The 20330-nt window shown below is 49.6% G+C and overlaps 1 pseudogene; it reads right to left on the bottom strand.

Annotated features, from left to right (window-relative positions):
- Window positions 1–19907, bottom strand: part of LOC103248083 (guanylate cyclase D-like) — a 46547-nt pseudogene extending 26640 nt beyond the window's left edge.
- Between the last annotated feature and the right edge of the window lie 423 nt (window positions 19908–20330).

Genomic DNA, 20330 nt, shown 5'->3' on the forward strand with positions numbered 1-20330 from the left:
TCCAGCCTGGGCGAAAGAGCAAGATCCTGTCTCAAAAAAATTAAATAAATAAAAATAAAAAAAATCTACTCACATACATTGCAAGATGCCCACTGGGAAATGCCTAACTTAACTTCCAGTGTCTTAATCCTTCTGAACTTTATTTCAGACTGTGGTGATATTGGAGATATCAATAAAATTCCCCATGTATCGAAAGCATGGAAGAGTTCTAGGTTATTTCCTGTGTTGCCAGGAAGAGTTCTAGGTTATTTCATGTGTTCTCTGCAATCATAATCCCCCAGAAGGTGACTATCACTAGCTCCATTTTACAGGAAAGCTAAGAGTTCTGTGGAGGCAAGATTTCACCTGGATCTTCCTGACTCAAGTCTCATGCTCTGTCTCCGTCCCTCAGTGCCTCTCAGGATGGTGACGATCTTGGGGGTGAAAATGCTTATGTGGTTAGTGATGACAGGTGCTTAGGATCTCCCTGAGGGAGGGGACTTTGTCTCTCTTCTCCACTCTGTATCCCCAAAGCCCAGAACACTGCACATAAGTGCCTGGCATGTAAGTTATGCTCAGTAAACAGCAAATAAAAGAAATGATGGGTGGAGGGAGGGGGCTGCAGGATGAGGTCCCTTCATGATGAGTTGTCCTGCGAGGGCATTGATGGAGGGCACTGTGCCCTGGTGGTTATGGGGACTGTGGGTTATGGGGTGGTGATGTGGCTTTAAGGATGCTGGCATGGGACAGTGACAGCAATAGTGAATTACTGTGATTGAGGCACTGGCAATGGGCAGGATCATGATGGCAAGAATAACTTCCCTTTGAGACCAATCTGGACCAGTAAGGGTCTCCTAAGCAGCGTCGCTCCCCACCCACCCTCTGCGCCCTCTACAGCCCTGCCTTCCTCAGGAGGCTGAGGCAGCTCGGGCGCAGTTCCAGGTCTCAGCCCACTTCACACTTCTTCAGCCACACCCAGTCTCCCTATTCAAGGAAGAGCAAGAGGTTAGCTGCTGCTGCTCCTCAGCTGTGGGACCTCAGGAAAATCCCTCTACCTCTCTCAGCTCAGTTTCTTCCCCATCAATGCATTCCTTCTGTGTGTTCTGAGCCAGGCACAGCCTGGTAAGTGGAAACATTTGCTATAACCCAGGCAGAGCCGGGAACTGGGCTTTGGCTGAAGGATTCCAGTTCCAGTCCTGACACCATCACTTTCCAGCTCTGTGACCTGGAGTGGGTGACTTCAGTTCTCTCAGCTGCAGGTTCCAAATCTGTAAAGTGAGGATGATAGCGCCCACCCACATCTCAGGGGCTTACTGAGATGGTGGGTGTCAAGTATGCTGGCCCCTGGTCTACAGATCAGCTTTGCCCTGCCAGCCTCAGGCCCTCATGACACCCCTAGCCCTGTGAACTGCTTGGGTGGGGAGCTCTGTGACCCAGGGATTCATGGGGAGGAGAGAAGGGCCGGTGGGAGAGGAGGGGTCTCAGGTGGGGGCTCTGCCCTTGCCTTGGCCTGGCCCAAAGCTAGCTATAACCCTGGCCTTCTCTCTTCCATCACTGATGGGTTTTGCCTTCTCAGCCTCACCTACAGCCCGTCAGCCAACTCAGAGAAGCAGACAAAACACTCTTTGTACACCATGAACGCCTCCTTGCAGCAGAAAAGAAAAAGAGATGGAATTCCCTCAGGGGACAGGTAGAAAAGAAGGCGCAAGCAGCTCATATCGCTTCTGCAGAAACAACTAGCCTGGCTCAGCTACCGTGAGAGTCTTGGTGTCGGTGAATCGTAGCATCCATGAATTGTTGAACTTCAGAACGACAGCACCTGAGAAATGGTGGCATCCCCAGCATCCTGAGATCTCGCTGAGCTCACCTTTGACCGCCCCGCCTCCCTGCCAGCTGGCGACCCCGGCTCTGCCTGAGGCTATCCCGGGTTGGGTGCTGCACCCCACACATCAGGGCCTGGGAGACCCAGGATCTCACCTTACCTAAGCAGACAGGAGGGTGAACTAGGCTGGCCTTGGTCCCTAAGAGAGGCCCTGGGGTGAACCGCATCGGCAGCACCAAGGGCCAAGTGCCTGGGACCTGGTTGTTCCTTCAGGTCAGATCATGAACCATGCTGGGCCAGGAGTTGGGGTCCTACTTCCCACTCCTAGCCCTGCTGCCAGTTTGCCAAGTGACCCAGGAAAGGCACTGCGCCTATCTGGGCCTCAGTTTCTCAGTCTGTAACAGAAGTAGGCCATACAGAGGCTCCCTCGGCTTCTCCCAAACTGACTGCCTAGGCCTGGGCATGGGGGTGGCAGAGGCCCTCACTTGCTACAGGGCCACACTGCTGGGTTCCTGGGGGGCTGGCAGACTCTTTGCTGACCCCCGGGCCACTGATCTCAGGCTCCCACCATCTGCCACAATTCCTCATTCATCATTCACATGCAGCCTCTGGAGGGGGCAGGTGTGATCAGGAGCGCACACTGGGCCTCTGTCTACTGTCCGCTCAACTCAGCCCCGGCCCTACCCACCCATCTGTTCAGGGGCGAATGGATGAAGGTGAGCTCCTGGGCTGTCAGCAGGATAGCAGGATCTGGTGGGGCCCATACCAGCTGCAGCTGCTGGATGCCCAACCTAGAGGCGGGAGAGGGGGCAGGGCAGTGGGAGTGATGCCATCGCCCCTCCCAGCATCAGTCTGGCCTCTGACTCAGAGACGTCACCTTTCCTCTCCCCGTTTCCATTTCTGTCTCCCTGTCAGTCCCAGCCGGGCCGGGAGGGCACTGAACATTGTCTCCATGCAGTCCCTCTGCCTTGGGCTCAGGTCTGGAACCCCTGGGCCTGATGCATCTGCTGGTCCCTGGTTGCACCGTTCCCAAGCTGCCAGGAGTCCTCACGTAGCAGCCAGAGAGGGCTGGGGGTGGAAGGCTGCCCGCTTCCAGATACGCCTGAGACTCAGGAATGGTCTGGATTCAGGGATGCAGAGGAATGTAGACCCCAGGGAGAATTGTTTTCAAAGCTGGAGGGCCCCTGGGAGTCATTCTGGCCAACCCCCTCACTGCACAGACGGGAGCCTGAAGCAGGGTGTGGAGCACGTCCAGGGTCATGGGCTTCTTCCTCAAGTCTCAAACGGATCTTCTCAGGAGGCAGCCAGGGCCTTGACAAGTCCCATTTTACTTACAATAAGTTCAGACTCCTTGTGGCCCATAAAGCCTCACCTGCTCAGGCCCCAAGCTCATCTCAAATTCCTGTCTCATCACCCATGACACCTCAGCCACTCCACACTCCCTCCTTCCTTTTCCTCCATCAACTGGAGCTCGCTCTGCCTCAGGCCCTTTGCACTTGCTGCTTCCCCTGACTGGTTGCTCTTCATCCAGATCCTCATCTAGCTGCTTCCTTACCATTTGGAGCTCAGCTCAAGTGCCACCCCTCAAGTGCGCTTCCCTGCCCATCTAGCTCTTGTTGGCCACTACTCCATCCCGCTCCTCTATCACTGTATCCTGTTCTGTTTTCTCGGTGGCATTATCACTATGTGAATTTAGTTATCTGGTTATTTGGTTATTGCCTGCTGTCTCCCCCTAACAGAATAGAAACTCTTTAAAGGCCAGGTCTGTCTTGTTTGCCACTGTCTTCCTGACACCAGACGTAGTGGCACATGAGAGGGACTCAGTCCACATCTGTCAGATGGATGACTGCCTGAATGGCCACCATCAGCACCCACGTCCCTGTCACCACCTCCAGGCACTACAGTCTTCTTAATACCAAGAAGTGGGCATCCCCAGGAGACCCAAGTTCACTGAGTCGTGTAAGCCAAGCCAGGCCAGCAGCTGTGTCCCCCATCACTAACACTTCAGATTCACAGCAATGACTAGAGAGAATCCTCCCCTCTCTCCCACTCTCCTGCGCTCCCAACACTTTCCCCTTCTGATCTCTGTCATTTGCTAGAGAGATGCAGAGCCAGGAGAGGAGAAATGCGGGCGAGAGAAAGAGCAGCTGGGCCAGAAATGAGAATTTCAGGGACTGAGAGGGCTGGAGATAGATAAATAGAAGCAGAAGAGATACAGAGGACCACTGACAAGGCAGGACAAAAAGGGGAGTGATACGGGGAAGAACAGACAGACAGAGATGTGCGGGAGTCCCCCCTTATCTGCAATTTCCCTTTCCGTGGTTTCAGCTACCCACAGTCAATCAGGGTCTCAAAATACTAAGATATTTTGAAAGAGGCAGAAAGACAACATCCACTAACTTGTATTACAGTATATTGTTATAATTGTTCTATTTTATTATTTAGTTTATTGTTGTTAATGTCTTACCATGCCTAATTTATAAATTATACTTTATTATAGGTATGTGGGTATAGGAAACGCAGCATATATAGAGTTTGGTACCATCCACGGCATCAGGCATCCGTTGGGGGTCTGGGAACATGTCCCCATTGGATAAGGGGGACTACTGCAGACATACACATACACATACATAAGCCACCTCATGGTAAAAGCCATATACATATACATATACATATACATATACATATACATATACGTACACAAGAAGGAGAAAGAGATTGACCACACCCAGGGACTAGGCAGAGAGATGCTTTGTCCAAAAGAGGCCATGTGCCCATGGTGGAGATGGGCCTAAGCGCATGCACCCCTGCTCCTGGGCCCACACTCAAGGCATACGGGGGTCTGCACTTGGAGCATACCCACCTGCTCTGGCCCCAGGTGGGCAGCTGCCTCTGCATCGGGCCAGGCAGCAGCAAAGGCCTTGTCTATGGGGCCAGACTCTAGGCTGAAGGGTGAGCATTGCATCATAGGCCTCTCGCAGGGGCCCACCAGTGCTGAGAGACAGGTAGGAGTGGTTGCAGTAAGGCAGGGAGAAGAGCAGCGTGTCGTAGGGCAGGAAGACCAATCTCCCATCCATCAGGCCCTCAGCCCAGGCACGGCTCAGCAGGGTGGTCATCTCCAAGCCCGCTAGCACTGCCAAGTGCATCCAAGCACCACAACTGGGGACAGAGATGGCAGAGTCACCTTTGCAGGTCCAGTTCCACTGTGGTCTGCCCTGAAGCCCACAGTTCTCTAGCCCTGGAGAGCTGCTCAGAACTCTCGGGCACCCGCTCTGCTGCCACCCCACCCCCACCCCCACTGGTCTAGCAAAGGTAGAATTTTCCTTTAATCTGCCCCATAACAATAACAGCCAAGGCCACCAAATCTGAGTTTGATCTGATGAAAAATATCCCTTTAATGGAGGATAGATTTGTATTAATATGGCCCTCACGGCCTGTCTGCCCAATCATTTTGACCAGCGTCCTGCCCGACCCAACCCCACTGGCCCTGACAATTGCTAGGGTACGTATTGATGGTTTTTTTCTTTCCTTCTTTTTCTGAGACAGGGTCTTGCTCTGTTGCCCAGGCTGGAGTGCAGTGGTGCAATCACGTCTCACTGCAGCCTCACATTTCTGGGTTTAAGCAACCCTTCCACTTCAGCCTCCAAGAGAGCTGGGATTACAGGTGTGAGCCTCCACACTTGGCTGTTGACAGCTTTCTCTGTGTTGTCCTAAAGAACCTTCTCAAACATTTTGTCATTCAGTGTTACAACAGCACTAAGAAGCATGTTGACCATTATCTCTGTTTTTCTAGAGGAGCAGTTGGGGAGTTGCCCAGGACTCATAACCACCACAGTGGTACAGCTAGAATTTGAACCCAGGCAAGTTGGCTCCCAGCTTATAATCCTTTTTTGTTCTTTTTTAAAGAATTATTTTAAATTGAGATACTCACATATCATAAAATTCATTCTTTTAAAAATGTACAATTAAGTGGTTTTAGTATATTCACCAAGTTATGTAACCATCAATACCATTTACTTATAGAACACTTTTATCACCCCAAAAATAAATCCATTAGCAGTTGCTCCCCATTCCTCCCTTCCTCAACCCCAGTCAACCATGAATCTGCTTTTTGTCTCTGTGGATTTGCTTATTCTGGACATGTCATACAAATGTACATAATACATGGTACTTTGTGCATGGCTTCTTTTTTTGACAGGGTCTCACTCTGTCGCCCAGGCTGGAGTGCAGTGGCACGATCTCAGCTCACTGCAACCTCTGCCTCCTGGGTTCAAGAGATTCTCCTGCCTCAGCCTCCTGAGCAGCTGGGATTACAGGCGCCTGCCACCACACCTGGCTAATTTTTGTATTCCAGCTAATTTTTGCATTTTTAGTAGAGACGGAGTTTTACCATGTTGGTCAGACTGGTCTCGAACTCCTGATCTCGTGATCCACACCCCCTCACGGGGCTCCCAAAGTGCTGGCATTACAGGTGTGAGCCACCGTGCCTGGCTTGTGTCTGGCTTCCTTGACTTAGAGTAATGCTTTCCAGGTTCGTCCTTATTGCAGCATACCTCAGTATTTCATTCCTTTTCGTGACTGTGTAATACTCACTGTATGATAGACCGCATTTTGCTTATCATCATCCGCTTGTAATCTTAACCTTGGTCCTGGGTGGCATCCTTAAGGTCTAAGTAGACACGGATACATTCATCTTTACCTTAGTAAGAGAAGCAGCCCCGAATAATAAAGCTGCCAATTTCACCCCCAGGCACCAGGACAGAAGGGAGCCCTTGCCAAGGTCGGGGTCCACAATGGACTTCCTTTGCATCTTTTCTGTCTTCCCTGCTTGGGTCCTGACCAGCATGGCAATGACAGCCACAAAAGGGCCACCACTTGTTTGGGACGTGGCCTGGGTTCCCACTACACTCCCTTTCTGCAGAAAACCCAGGAAGGCTGAGGGTCTCCTTGCTGGAGCCTGAAGACCCCTCATCACATGGACTTCAGAGCCTGGAGTCCTGGCTTCAGCTGAGCCTCTGGGGGCCCACACTGTGGGGGCCACAAGCCCACCCCTCCATGTCTTAGATAGTGCCGGAGGTCCTCAAAGAGAGGCCCACCAGGACTGAGTGGAAACAGAAGCCAGGTCTTTGTCCCATCTGCTCTGCTGGGCCAACTTCCCAAAACGCCCTTTCTCTTAAGGATTGGAAGCGCTGTTCTGTGTTTGGCCACGCGGGAGAGCTGCTCCACACAACTCGGGAATAAGCCACCTCACGGGAAACGCCAGCGCGGGCTGCAAGCTGTGCCGCTGTGTGAAGGCACGGTCCTGAGCCCGCTGTCTGCAGTAGATCAGCCTCGTGCCATTAATGAAGAAACCATAGGACAGAGAGGTCTGGTGACTTGCCTGAGGTCACATGGGTGCCGGATGGGGTGGAGGAGGCGGCAGTGGGACTCCTCTCGATCTGACTCCAGAGAGTGTGCCCCTCAGCCCTCTGCCTCCTGGCTCCTGAGAGCCAGCACCGTGGCTGGAGCTCAGTCCCCTGCAGCAGGGGTGGAGAAGGAGTCTGAGGGTCTCCCCACCCACTGCTGCCAGGCTCTGGCCAGCAGAGCCAAACTGTTGATGTTCTCCCAGTCTTCCTCCACACTACCTCCACGCCTTTGCACTAGCTGGAGTGTGCTCTGCCTGGAATGCCTTTCCCTGTCAGCTCCACTCCAAAATCAATTTCTCATTGTCAGGCCCTGTCCAATGTCACCTCTTCTGTGAAGCCCTCCACATCTCCAAGCAGATCCGCAGCTCCAGCCTCTGGGCTCCCCTTTGCTCGGTATACACATACACACCTGTCTCCCACCACACTCAGGCTCCTCGTGGCTGGAGCCCAGCCTGATCCTCCCCGTGTTCCCAGAGTACAGCCAGGGTCAGGCAGACTGTGCCCCACAGTAAGAAATACATTTTACCCTGGTAGACTCACGAGGCTGAATGTATAGAACTTGAGTACCTTGAAAGGACATCTCTCAGAACCACTTACCCTTGCTATCTGCAATGCAGTCTCATAGTTACTACTGTTCTTCCTATCTATTTTAGTTTATTCTGCTCAATTCTATTCTTCTCTTTTTCTATTCCACTCTCTTTCTTTTCTTTTCTTTCTTCTTGAGATGGAGTTTCGCTCTTGTTGCCCAGGCTGGAGTGCAATGGTGCGATCTCAGCTTACTGCTATCTTCACCTCCCGGGTAAACAATTCTCCTGCCTCAGCCTCCTGAGTAGCTGAGACTACAGGCACACACCGCCATGCCCAGAGGCCCTGAGAAGGACTTTTTACTCCCTTTTACAGAGGAGGAAACTGTGGCTCTGGGTGGGACAGTGACTTGTCCAAGGTCTCACCAAAACTTAGGACTGAACTTGAACCAGAGCTTGGCTTCCTGCCTCCTAGTCAAAGACAAAAATCACCTCTTTTTATTGACACCTGGAACATCAGAGCTGAAGGATCCTTGGAGATATAAACATCTAAATCAATTCATCTGTGTACAGACAGGGAGACAGGCACAGAAAGGAGTGTGCGTAGCCCTCAGTCCCACAAAGCTGCAGCAGGCTCCCCTGGCCTGAGGTCTTGCTGGTGACACTCAGTATCCTGAGAACTCTGCAGTGGATGGCCTGCAGGGGCTCACAGAGGGCTGAAGATCTTAGCAGGCCAGCACTGGGTCAAGGCGGGAGCTGGCTTTTAATCCCAGTTCTGTCGCTGATTTATGGGACAGAGTCTACAACCCTTTCTGTGCCTCAGTTTTCCCAGCTGTACAGGAAGAACTTGGCTTAGACATTGAGATTTGCAAAGATCATTCAGCTCTGATGTTCTACATGTTTACAAAAATCCAGAGACGGGTGGTTTTTGTCTCTAAAGCTGGCCACATCTCCTCTCCCAACCCTTCTCCCAAGAGAGTGTGAGCCTCCATCTCTGGGCACAATAGACTTATGTGCCATCCTCCTGGGGAGAGACCATTTGTATTTTTAGACTCGGGGAGATGGGCCCCAAAGATTAGCCACAGACTGGTTGGCTCATAGAGTCAAGCTCCTGGAGTTAGTCAACTCCACAGCCCCATAATCCCCAAAAGTTGAAGATGCCTTTAGCTGCACTAACAGATAAATGACCAAAATAGGGAAGGTGACAGGAACCTGGGGAAGGGGGATGGGGGATTCCTGTCATAGTCAGGGGTCCTGCAGCCCCTGCAGTGAAGGGTCATCCTCCTGTCCCCCAACCTGGTGCCTCTTACCTTCTTCCAGAGCAAGCTCCCCACAGACCGACCTGCCACTCTGTGTTATTGGAGTTGACTCGTTGCCTTTTGGTAAGCCCTAAGGTTCCTGCAACAGGGTCCCCAGATGTCAAGCTCTCAGAGTAGACTCTGGCCTGAGGGGGTCCTTTCCCCCAATAGCTTGTACGATCACCACTCCTCTGCCTGTCCCTTTCTGACCCTGCTCCCTGGGAAGAGCCTCCTACATGGCTCATTCCCTACCTGTCCCTCTCAGGAGCCTGAAGAAGCCACTTGGAAAATTAGATCTGTTCAGACCCTAGTGCTCTGGGAAGCCACAAGCAGGAAGGAAGGAGGGAATGAAATAAAGAGAGACACATAGAGGGGGATGGAGAAAGAGAGGGGAGGTCTTCAGCACTCCGGACAGCTCCAGACCTGGTTGGGGGTGGCTCCCAGGAGGAAGGATGGGCAAGCACTAAAGAAACCCTTATTTTATTTGAACCTCTGCCTTGTGCCAGTCCCTGTGCTAGGCACCATTCACACAACCCATGGAGACAGGCATTACTATTAGCCTAATCTTATAAAGTGTGGCCCAGAGAAGTTAGGTGATTTGACCAAGGGCACAGAGCTGGTAAGTGGCAGGGCTGACTGTAGGTCTGGGGTTTGCTCATGGATACAATGTGTAATGATCAAGTCAGGGTAACTGGAATATCCATCACCTCAAACATTTATCTTTTCTTTGTGTTGGGAACATTACAATTCTTCTCTCTAGCTATTTTGAAATACATAATAAATTACTGTTAACTATAATTTCTCTACTGCACTATCGAACACTAGAACTTATTCCTTCTATGTAGCTGTATTTGTGTACCCTTTAACCAATTTCTCTTCATTCCCCTTCTCCCCACTTCCATTTCCAGCCTCTGGTAACCATCATTCTACCTTCTGCCTCCATGAGATCCACTTTTTAAGCTCCCACATATGAGTGAGAACATGCAATATTTGTCTTTCTGTGCTGGACTTATTTCACTTCACATAATGAAATAGTGGCCAGAAGGGAGGCCACTCCCTTCTGGGGTGAACACTTAGGTGGAGATAGAGACCTCAGTCCATGGGCTCCAGGCCTCCTCTTCCACTTGCTTTTTCCTACCTAGGTGAAGTTAGCTTTTACTAGGTGCACTCAGCATCTGCTCCGTGCTAGGGGCTATGCATACCCCATCTCATTGAACCTTTATAGCAGCCTTGTGAAGCAATTACTGTGTTTCGCTTTCTTCATGTCACTTTATTCGTTCAACAAATGTTTACTGAGCGTCCTCATCATGGTTCTGCCAAGGGGCCAGCCTTCCCTCCACCCCACCTCCCACCCCTAATTCCTGTTGTTTCCCTCTTGCTCCCTTCCGTGTTTCAGGCACTGTTCTAAACGCTTGAGCTACATCAACAAACAAACACATCTAAAAAAACAAAAAAATAAAGATTTTTCCCCCTCACAGAGCTTACTTTTCTAGCAGGGGTAGGGAAAGGTGTGTTAGTAAACAAATAATAAACATAATAACTAAGTAGAAGTATTTTTGGTGTTTGAAAGTGATAGGTGCTATTTAAAAAAGAAGGGTAATAATGCCGTGTTATAACTTTGTGGAAGTGTTTTTTCGTATTGCTACACAATTGTTATAATTTCAGTGGGCAAAGAACACACTGAATGGATGTGCCATTGGTTAGTATGGATGGAAGGATCTGAAGCCTCTGTGTCTGGTCTTTATTGGGTTTCCCCATTTATCATTGACCAGGACTGGACAAGGGAGTATTAAATGGCTCCCCAGTTAGTATATGGGGTTCTAGTCATGGTCCTGCCTGTCCCCATTGTGAGGCAACAACCATATTTCCTTGTGATAATTGGAATTGATTACTTGGGCTGATGCAGTAATTCCCTTCTCTGTCCGTTGATTCAAAGTCCTGAGGAGCCCAAAATGGCCAAGCAATAGTTTCAGTTTTCATTTCATTGGAAAAATTACTACATTCTCTGGAGGGAGTGTTTCTCCCCTGGGAACTAGGTGCTCCAAACCACTGAATCCAAGGCCATGGGCACAGGCAGGAAACATTCTTCTGGTGAGTTTGTAGGTAATGGTGAAAGAGGCCACTCCTATCTTTGTTCCTTGGTTCCCAGCCCATCCATTCTGACTGCAGGAAGATGGCCCACTTAGCCCCTAGTATAAGGCATATACTGCATCTTGGAAGCACAGGATGCCATCCCCTAGGTCATTTGGCAACTGAGCTATTCCCTGATGGACCATTCTACATTTCTGTCAAGCCAGATGCTTCTGGGTGATAGGAGATGAGCTCACTGCTTCAGTTCCTTTGCAGTAAAATGCTTCCCCTGGTCAGAGACAATGTTGTGTAGGACAACATAGTAACACATAGGGCACTCTTATAAGACTACGAATGATGGTACTGGCAAAAGCATTGTAGGCAAGAAAAGCAACTCTATACACAGTTATATTTCTATCTCTACAAGTAGAAAGAAAGGCATTGCTGCTTCTATGAAGGCAGAGCTCTCATATAATCAAACTGTCACCAAGTAACTGGCTGACCCCCCAGGGAAGTGGTGCCAGTTTTTGGGCTTAGCAGTGGCCTCTGCTATCTGCAGGTTGGGCACTCAGCTGTGGAAGTAACTAGATGGGCCTTGGTGAGTACAAGCCCATGTTGTTGAACCAATGCAAGTCTCCATTCTGACTGCCACGGCCACATGGCCATTGAGTAAGCACTGGAGGAGCTATGGAAAGAAGCTGACTGATAGCCACAAGTCATCTTGTCCACCTAATCTTGAGGATTTCTGTCATAGATGCCCACTGGTGGGGCATTCATGTGAAGCATGTGTATCTTCACACCTGTGACTGCTCTGAGAGGCCTGTCTACATACCTCATTGACACCAATTTCTAATTTTGTTTATAGCAAGACTGTGGCCATCCAGACAGCCCATTGTCAACTGCCCATGAATCAAAGTAAATAAGTACCACTGGCCCTCTCTCCTTCAGCACAAAATGGACAACTAGCTGTGCCCCCCTGAAATCCTGCCCAAGAGGCTTTCCTTCTGCCACTTGTATGTCAGGACCAGCCTTGATTGGAGAGGTAATGCAGCTGCCATCCATTTCTGGCTGGTACCAGCATACCGTGATATCCACCTGTGAACCAGACCCACACTTCTTCCTCCTCTACCAACTGCTGATGAGAAACTTGCCATGTATGGTTTTGGTATCAGGTATCAGTTGAGGGAGAAGTAGCAAAAAATAAGAGATGGTACAATGGCAGTCTGGGCCATCTGCTTGGCAACATAGAAGGCTTCTATGCATGGCCAGTCTTCTGATCCAGTGAATCAGATAGCCCTTGATTCAGTGGTCAATTCTGGTAGAACAGTCATTCAGTATTCATCGTCGTAGTTGGTCTCCACTAGGAGTAGGAGCAAGTCAGAACTGCTTTTCAAGTGGATGAAAGTTGTCCACAAAAAAATAATATATATGGCTTTATGCCCAAAGCCTAGCAGTCTATGCTGTGATTCTCCTGTTGGAAGTTGAAGAGGCTCCATGTTGCATCTCTGTCTGCCACAGATACCATGGTCTGCTGGGGCATAAGGTTCGGTGGCAGGGCAACTTGCACAAATCTGCTGTTCAGCCCTGGGATCTACTGAAAACTGGCAGCTTTCTGGGCTACCTGTTAAATAGATCAAGACAACACTCCCAAATGTGGCATAAAAGTATCGCAAAACCCACAATTGCTTTTGCACCAACTGAATACATTGCTTCTAGAATCCAAACGGGCTTACCAAGCACTATGTCCCCTTCCCTGTGGTGTTTGGTACAACATGCCACAACTTGCTTCTCGCGTTAGAAAAGGTATTCCACTGGGTCCCTAGGAACTTCACCAACATGACAGCCCCCTGAATTTTTGCAAGGTGTACCTCCTTCTCTCTGGCATGTATCACTAGGATATTTAAAATACTGGCTACCTCCTAAACACCAGATCCAATTAGCAAAATGACATCAATATAATGAACCAGCATGATGTTCTGTGGAATACTGAGCTGATCCAAGGTCCCTTTGAGCTCTATTATGATAGCAAACTAGAGACGTAACATAGCTCTGGGAACAAAACAATAAATAAAGGCATCCTGTTGTCCTGCAAACCTCTTTTTCCTTATTGATAGGAATGGAAAAGAAAATATTTGCCAGGCTAATGGCTGCATACGAGGTGTCAAGGGCTGTACTGACTTGATCCAAAAGATAGCTGGAATAGCAGCTTCGCTTGACATCACTTACTAATTATTGATAAGTTTGTGATAATATACTATTATTCTCTAGGACCCAGCTGGTCTTTGCACCAGTCAGAGTGCAACTGAAATGGGAGTGTGATAGGAATGACCACCCCTGCTTCTCTCAAGTCTGTGATGCAGACACTAATTTCTGCAATTCCCCGAGGGGGATTGCTTTTGCTGTATTCACTGGGCGAGGGGAAGCTGGGTAGGGAGCTCAACACTTTCCCCCATGGAACCCCAAATCCCCAGGCCAGGGAACAAATCGAGGGATTCTGTTAGTGGTTATATATGTCTACTCCCATCATTCATTCTGAAACTGGGGAGACAACCACAGAATGCAGGCATGATCCCACCGGACCCTCCATTAAAAGGTCTCAGGCCAAGATCGCATGTGTTCCCTGACCTTGCTGCTCTTTACCAGTGGCCCTCAGGGCATTTTGGTTCTTAAGGAAAGAGTGGCCCACTGGCCTAGTCTCTAGTAACCTTCTGGATGGCCTGAATCCCTCCTCAGAGAACAGTCACCTTGGTTCATACCACAGGTCCCCCTTGGAGGAAGAGTCGTGATCTATAATTTCCTCAAAGGGACCCAGATTCCCCTCAGTCAAGGACTCTGAGTCTGTGGACGGCTCAGTCTGGGAACCTGGTAAGAGGCAATACCTTCTCCTATAATGACTGAAGGTGGGTTTCCATCTAGCACACTTTGAAATTTTCTTTCCATGTGTATCAAGCACATATATGTGCCCCTACTTTAGTGTAAGAGACTGTGAGGAGGGAGCTGTTACAACACTGCATCCTTTAGCTGGATCCTGGACTTGGTGCCGTGTTATAGCTTCCTTCCCTGCACCCACATGACATGAGGTACTCCTTCAAGCTGTGGTGGAAGCCTTCTGATGGTCACATGTTCTCAGTTGTATGATCATAATTTTAAATTTCACATTTCATATACACATGGCTGTGAGAAACAGCCAGGTTGCTTATCTTATCTGATTCTAAGAAACAAAACAAAATAAAACAAAAGAAGTAGCCAGGAGCTTCCACCATGTTCATAAGCAGTCTCATTGCCACTGGGCTAAGTGCCACAGCTGCCTCATAGCCCGAGGTCTGGCTTCTGACCTGCACTTCAGCCCTTGCTCTCACCGATAATAACTTGCTTGCATGCTATTTCTCCCAGCAAGGAGATAAACCCTGTATTGCACAAATACAGAACCAACCCAACTCCAGAATCCTGTTTGAAGGGTCTGCTTCCTAGGGCCACTTCTGGTATCCGTCCATAGCCGCTCGCCAGACGCATAGGAGAGGAAGGCATATCAGGCAGCAGGACCAGCATTAGCCAGTGTCTGGAGGCACAAGGGCATGGAGAATGCCAGGAAGAGCAAATGCTTGGTTTCCTGAGGCTGGGACATGGCAGGAAATGAGGCTGGAGGGGTTGGCAGGGGCCAAATAAAAAAGAGCCTTAAATACCAGGCTTGGGAGTTTAAATTTTACCCTAAAGACAAGGAGCAGGTAGCAGGAGGCTCTGGAGAGTTCATGGCTTCATCTGCATTTTTGAGATGTTACTATTGTTGTCTTCACTTCACAGATGAGAAAACTGAGACTCAAGGTAGATGAGTAACTTATACAAGGTGACATCGTTTGTGCAAGTCATGTGACATACACCCTAGAAGCATCTTATCTCTTTGAATTCCTGGGGAGAGCAGCAGAGTATGGTGTCATGCTCTAGTTATCTAATGATGGGAAACTACCTCAAACTTAAAGGCTTAGCACATTGACAATTGTTGATTTTGCTCATGAATCAACAATTTGGGCAGGGATTGACAAGGAAGCTTCATCTCTATGCCATACAGCGTCAGCTGGGGCCGCTTGCCCAAAGCAACTTATAGAGTGCGGGGCATGGCTAGGACCAGGAGGCAAATCCCAGGAATTGGGGGAAGGCTGGCCACCAGCTCCTAGGTCCTGGCAGAAACTGAGTCACAGGCAGAGGGCCATTGCTCTGGTGAGTGTTACCAGGAGACAGGATTGTCCTGGCTGGTGGGGTAGTAAAGGTCCATCAAGGGTGTTAAAGGCCATTCCATCTGTTCCCCAGGAAAATGGAAGTCCTTCGCCAAGGAAGGAGTTTTAAGTGGCCTCTATGCCACTGCTGAGACAGGACAGCAGGTTCCTGTGGTATCTCCACTCAAGCTTGCACAGGTCCACTGCTGAGTCATTCACTGCTCCCTGCTGTGGAGCACTCGGCCTGCAGGCTTCTGTCTTTGGAGTTGGGAAACCGGCCTCACTCCAACCTCCACACTCTGGTCGCTGTTCTGCGCTCTTTGCCCACAGGACAAGCCTGCCCCACTCCCCTTGTCAGCCCCAGGTAGTCAGGCAGCAGCAACAGACATACAACACAAGTAAATCATACCCGCACAGACTTTGCAAACCCAATTCACGTCTCATTTAGGACTGTCCCAGGTGCTTTGCAGTCATTCAGTTGCCACTCTCCTATGAACAGGAGAGGCCTTCCCTGTCTTGCTCATCACTGGGTCCCCAGGACTCTGCCCGGCATGTATTAGATATGCAATAATCATATGTTGAATTATTAACCCTATTTTGTGGATGAGAGAACCAAGGCAGAGTGGTTATTATTTGCCAAAAATCAGACAGCTCTGAAGTGGCAGAGCTGGGATTTAGAGCCAGGCACTCTAACTCCAAAATTCATGCCTTCAACCCCACTATGTTCTGCTTTTTAATTAACATAATGTCAGCCGGGCACGGTGGCTCCTGCCCGTAATCCCAGCACTTTGGGAGGCCGAGGCAGGCAAATCACCTGAGGTCAGGAGTTCGAGACCAGCCTGGCCAATGTGGTGAAACCCCGTCTCTACTAAAAATACAAAAATTAGCCAGGTGTGGTGGTGGGTGCCTGTAATCCCGGCTACTCAGGAGGCTGAGGCAGGAGAATGGCTTGAACCCGGGAGGCAGAGGTTGCAGTGAGCTAAGATCACGCCACTGCATTCCAGCCTGGGTGACAGAGCAAGACTCCATCTCAAAAAACAAAAATTAAAATTAAAAGCCGGGTGCGGTGGCTCATGCCTGTAATCCCAGCACTTTGGGAGGCTGAAGTGGGTGGATCACGAGGTCAGGAGATCGAGATCATCCTGGCTAACACGGTGAAACCCTGTCTTTACTAAAAATACAAAAAAATTAGCCAGGTGTAGTAGTGTGTGCCTGTAGTCCCAGCTACTCAGGAGGCTGAGGCAGGAGAATGACATGAACCCAGGAGGCAGAGCTTGTGGTGAGCCAAGATCGTGCCACTGCACTCCAACCTGGGTGACAGAGCAAGACTCCTTCTCAAAAATAAATAAATAAACAAATAAGTAAATAAATAAAAATAAAAATAATGTCAACCATTTCCTCAACTTTTCTTTTTCCAGGAAAGCATTTCCAAACTTTTTTCTTACATAGGTAATAAGAATTACACGACATAAGTGGCACTTGTATATGGCCCTGGAATATAGTCTCATCTCACTGAAGCCTCATCAGAACCTCTACAGCATAAGGCTCAGAGAAACAGTGGTCTTTCCTGCCCTGTTCATTGTGTACCCTCAAAGCCAAGCCTAGTGCATAATATATACACAATTAATATATGTTGGATGAGTTACATTTACAGATGTGGAACTGGGATTCAGAGAGCTGATTGTTGACAGAATCAGTAAATGACAGAGCCCTGATTTGAAACTGGTCACTCTGTCCCTAAAGACTATTTCTACTGCATCATGCTGCTTGGCCTTTCTGGGTTTCAGTTTCCTCACCAGTTCAATAGGAATCCCAAGGCTCCTTAGAGTGTTTGTCGTGACAAAGGATGTAATGGAAGTGAAGGTGCTTTGCGAAGAGGAAGGGGACACATGGGTTGGGGGGGTCTTTCTTGTTTCCTTCACTGAGGCCTCTGCAGGGCCTAGTGCGGGGGAGGAGCTAGGGATGCTGCAGTGAGAGAGAAATGATGCCTACAGGACAGGAGTAAAATTGAGATGGATGGATGGACAGATGGATGGATGAGTGGATGTAGGGATAGCAGATGGTTGGATGGGCAGGTGGGTGGACAGATGAATGGACAGATGGGTAGATGGATGGATGGATGGATAGATGGATACATGGACAGATAGGGTCTTAGTTCATTTTGTGCTGCTGTAACAGAATATCACAGACTGGGTAATTTAGAATGAACAGAAATTTATTTGGTTCATGGTTCTGGAGGGGCTGGCATCTGGTGAGGGACTTCTTGCTGCATCACAACATGGTGGAAGGCAGCTCACAGCAAGAGAGAGCAAGCAGGTCAGGAACTCACAATAACAACCCATTCCCACGATAATGGCATTAATTCATTAATGGGGGCAGAGCCCCCATGACCTAAGGCTTCATCTTGTTAAGGCCTCACCTCCCAATACCTCCACATTGAGGAACAAATTTCCAACATACAGACTTTGGGGGACACATTCGAACCATAGTAGATGGAAAACTAGATGGGTGGATGGAAGGGAGATGGATCGGTTGGTGGATAAGCGAATGCAAGGATGATGATGGATGGATGTGAAACAGACATTACTGTACAGTGTGGTCTCAGGCTGGTATTTTAGTCTTTATCCAGCAGAGGGCACCAAGGCTCCAATAATTGGCCTACGCTGGAGTTTCTCTGCAGTAGAAAGCCACCTGCAGGAGAGCACACCTGAAATCAGAAGCCGGCCCGGCCTGTAGCTTGTGGGCAGCTCAGGCAGGTGATAGGTTTAGGACACAAAGGACCAAGTTAGAGTCCTGGGGTGCAGGGGCATAAATAACACAGGTTTAGGGCGCGGTGACTCACGCCTGTAATCCCAGCACTTTGAGAGGCCGAGGCAGGCAGACACTTGAGTCCAGGAATTCAAGACCAGCCTGGCCAACATGACAAAACCTCATCTTTACTAAAAATACAAAAATTAGCCAGGTGTGGTGGCGTGTGCCTGCAATCCCAGCTACTCAGGAGGCTGAGGCAGGAGAATCACTTGAACCCAGGAGGCGGAGTTTGCAGTGAGTGGAGAATGCAACACTACACTCCAGCCTGGGCAACAGAGTGAGAATCCATTTAAAAAAAAAAAAAAAAAGCACAGGCTTAGGGACAGACCCTGGCATCTCCCTCCTGGAGTGGGGCCTCAGGGAGAGTACTTCACAACCTAGAGTCCAGATCCCTTTAGGGGAAATAAGTGCGCCTTCTGGGCTTGTGGTGAGGATGAAATGAGATGCACGAGAGGGAAAGGTTGGTATGCTGGGGGCCCCTGACATAGGTGAGGTATCTGAGTCTGAGGGACTTGCATGACTTATTCTAGGCCGCCCAGAAAGTGTGAGATGAGAAGTAAAGACAGTCTCTGAAGATCCAAATGAGATTTCTATAAAAATAGAGAAAATTCTATTAGAGTAAAAGTGGTTCCTGGGGAATCAAGACAATTTGTGGGGTCGGGGTTGCAGCTCTGAGGCTAGAGACGATTGTTGGAAACCCTGGGAGGCTGAGTTACATCCTGAGCCCATCCTGCCGCCTGGGGCGGATACCAAATACGCACTTAGCACCCGACCAGGAGCCCCAGGTGCAAGCCGATAATGTTGGAAATTATCATTTTAATGTGAACTTGACTTGCACCTCCCACAGTGACTGGATGTGAATTTGCCATCTTAACACAGTGTTTCAGGAGGCTGAGTTTTTCCTTTGGCGTTTATTCTATGTGTTGCTGTCACTCCTGGTCCCTGCCAGGGATTTATCGCAGGGACCAAGCCTGGTTTGAATTACTTCAGAATGAGCTTGTCGGCAGGCAGCATCCTGTAAAAGAAGCCAGGCCCAGTTCCAGACATCTTCAAACAGTAAGCAGAGAAAGCCAATCTCAGGTTTCCCGGAAGCAAGTGGCTATGCTGAGTGGAGGGAGGGTCCAGCCCAGAGCACAAAACAGCAAACTGGTGTTGGATGGATAGCTGGTCCCCTGGCTTGGTGAGTGCCAGCCTGGAGACTGGGAGAGGGACCCAAATTTCGGAGGCAGACAGTGCTTTCAGTTTGCCCTTTTTCTTCTCCTAAGGCAGCGTTCAGAACCTGCTGAGGAGCTGCAGGCCAGTATAGCCTTGAGCAGGACAGACCCACTGTGGTCTAAACCCACTCCTGGTGGGGCTGCCGCCTGAGACCACCTTTGTGTTTCAGCCGCCCCCAAGGTGGTTCACCCAGAGTGAGCTAACACCCTCTGCCACCTGGAGGGTTTGCCTCCTCCACCTGAAACACTTGGCCCCAGCTCCCTGTCCTGGGCTCAAACATGGTCTTTGCATTCATCCCTGATAAAGCTCCCCTGGGAGCATTCTGCTCATTAGTCCGACTTGTTGAGTCTCATGCCTTCACGCATCTGTGGGCTCAACGTTTTCTGATCTCCTGCTCTGCGCCAGCTCTGTTTTTGATACTGGTGAGACAAAAGAGACTGCTATAACCTGAAGGGAAAGGCAGAGGTTTGCAACCTGGTGGAGGGTACGAGGCACAACAGGAGGTGCGAACAACCGGCTTTGGAAGGGGATCCTGTGGTCTGGCGAATCCTATCCCCACTCTCCTCATACATGGTGCAGGTTGATGAGCTTGCCCTCTGTGACCTTATCCCAATCTCCAGCTAAGTGGTGGAGTGAGACAAAAGCAACAGAGGGCAGGCTGGAGAGGACCTGCAACTGACAGAGAGCCAGCAGCAAAGAGCAAGGAGCAGGTGGAAGAACCCAGAGACCTGTGAGCAGCAATGCAATGAGAAAGGGAGCTGCATTTGTCGGCGGGGCTCCTGCCAGCATCCTGGAGGGCAGCGGCTGAGAGTTTGGTTTGCAGTCTAGTGCACTGTCAAATTATTCCTCATGGCCCCAGTGCTATTCCACAGTGGACAGGCATGTGCAAGCCTATTTCCAAAGGCTCAGGAAGCTGAGAGGCCAAAGAAAGAGGCTGATATATCCCCTTTCTCAGAAGAAACATTTCAGAGGGACTCAAAGAGAAGCCATGTCCG

This window comes from Chlorocebus sabaeus, chromosome 1 (genome assembly GCF_047675955.1).
Source record: "Chlorocebus sabaeus isolate Y175 chromosome 1, mChlSab1.0.hap1, whole genome shotgun sequence".
Taxonomy (NCBI): Eukaryota; Metazoa; Chordata; class Mammalia; order Primates; family Cercopithecidae; genus Chlorocebus; species Chlorocebus sabaeus.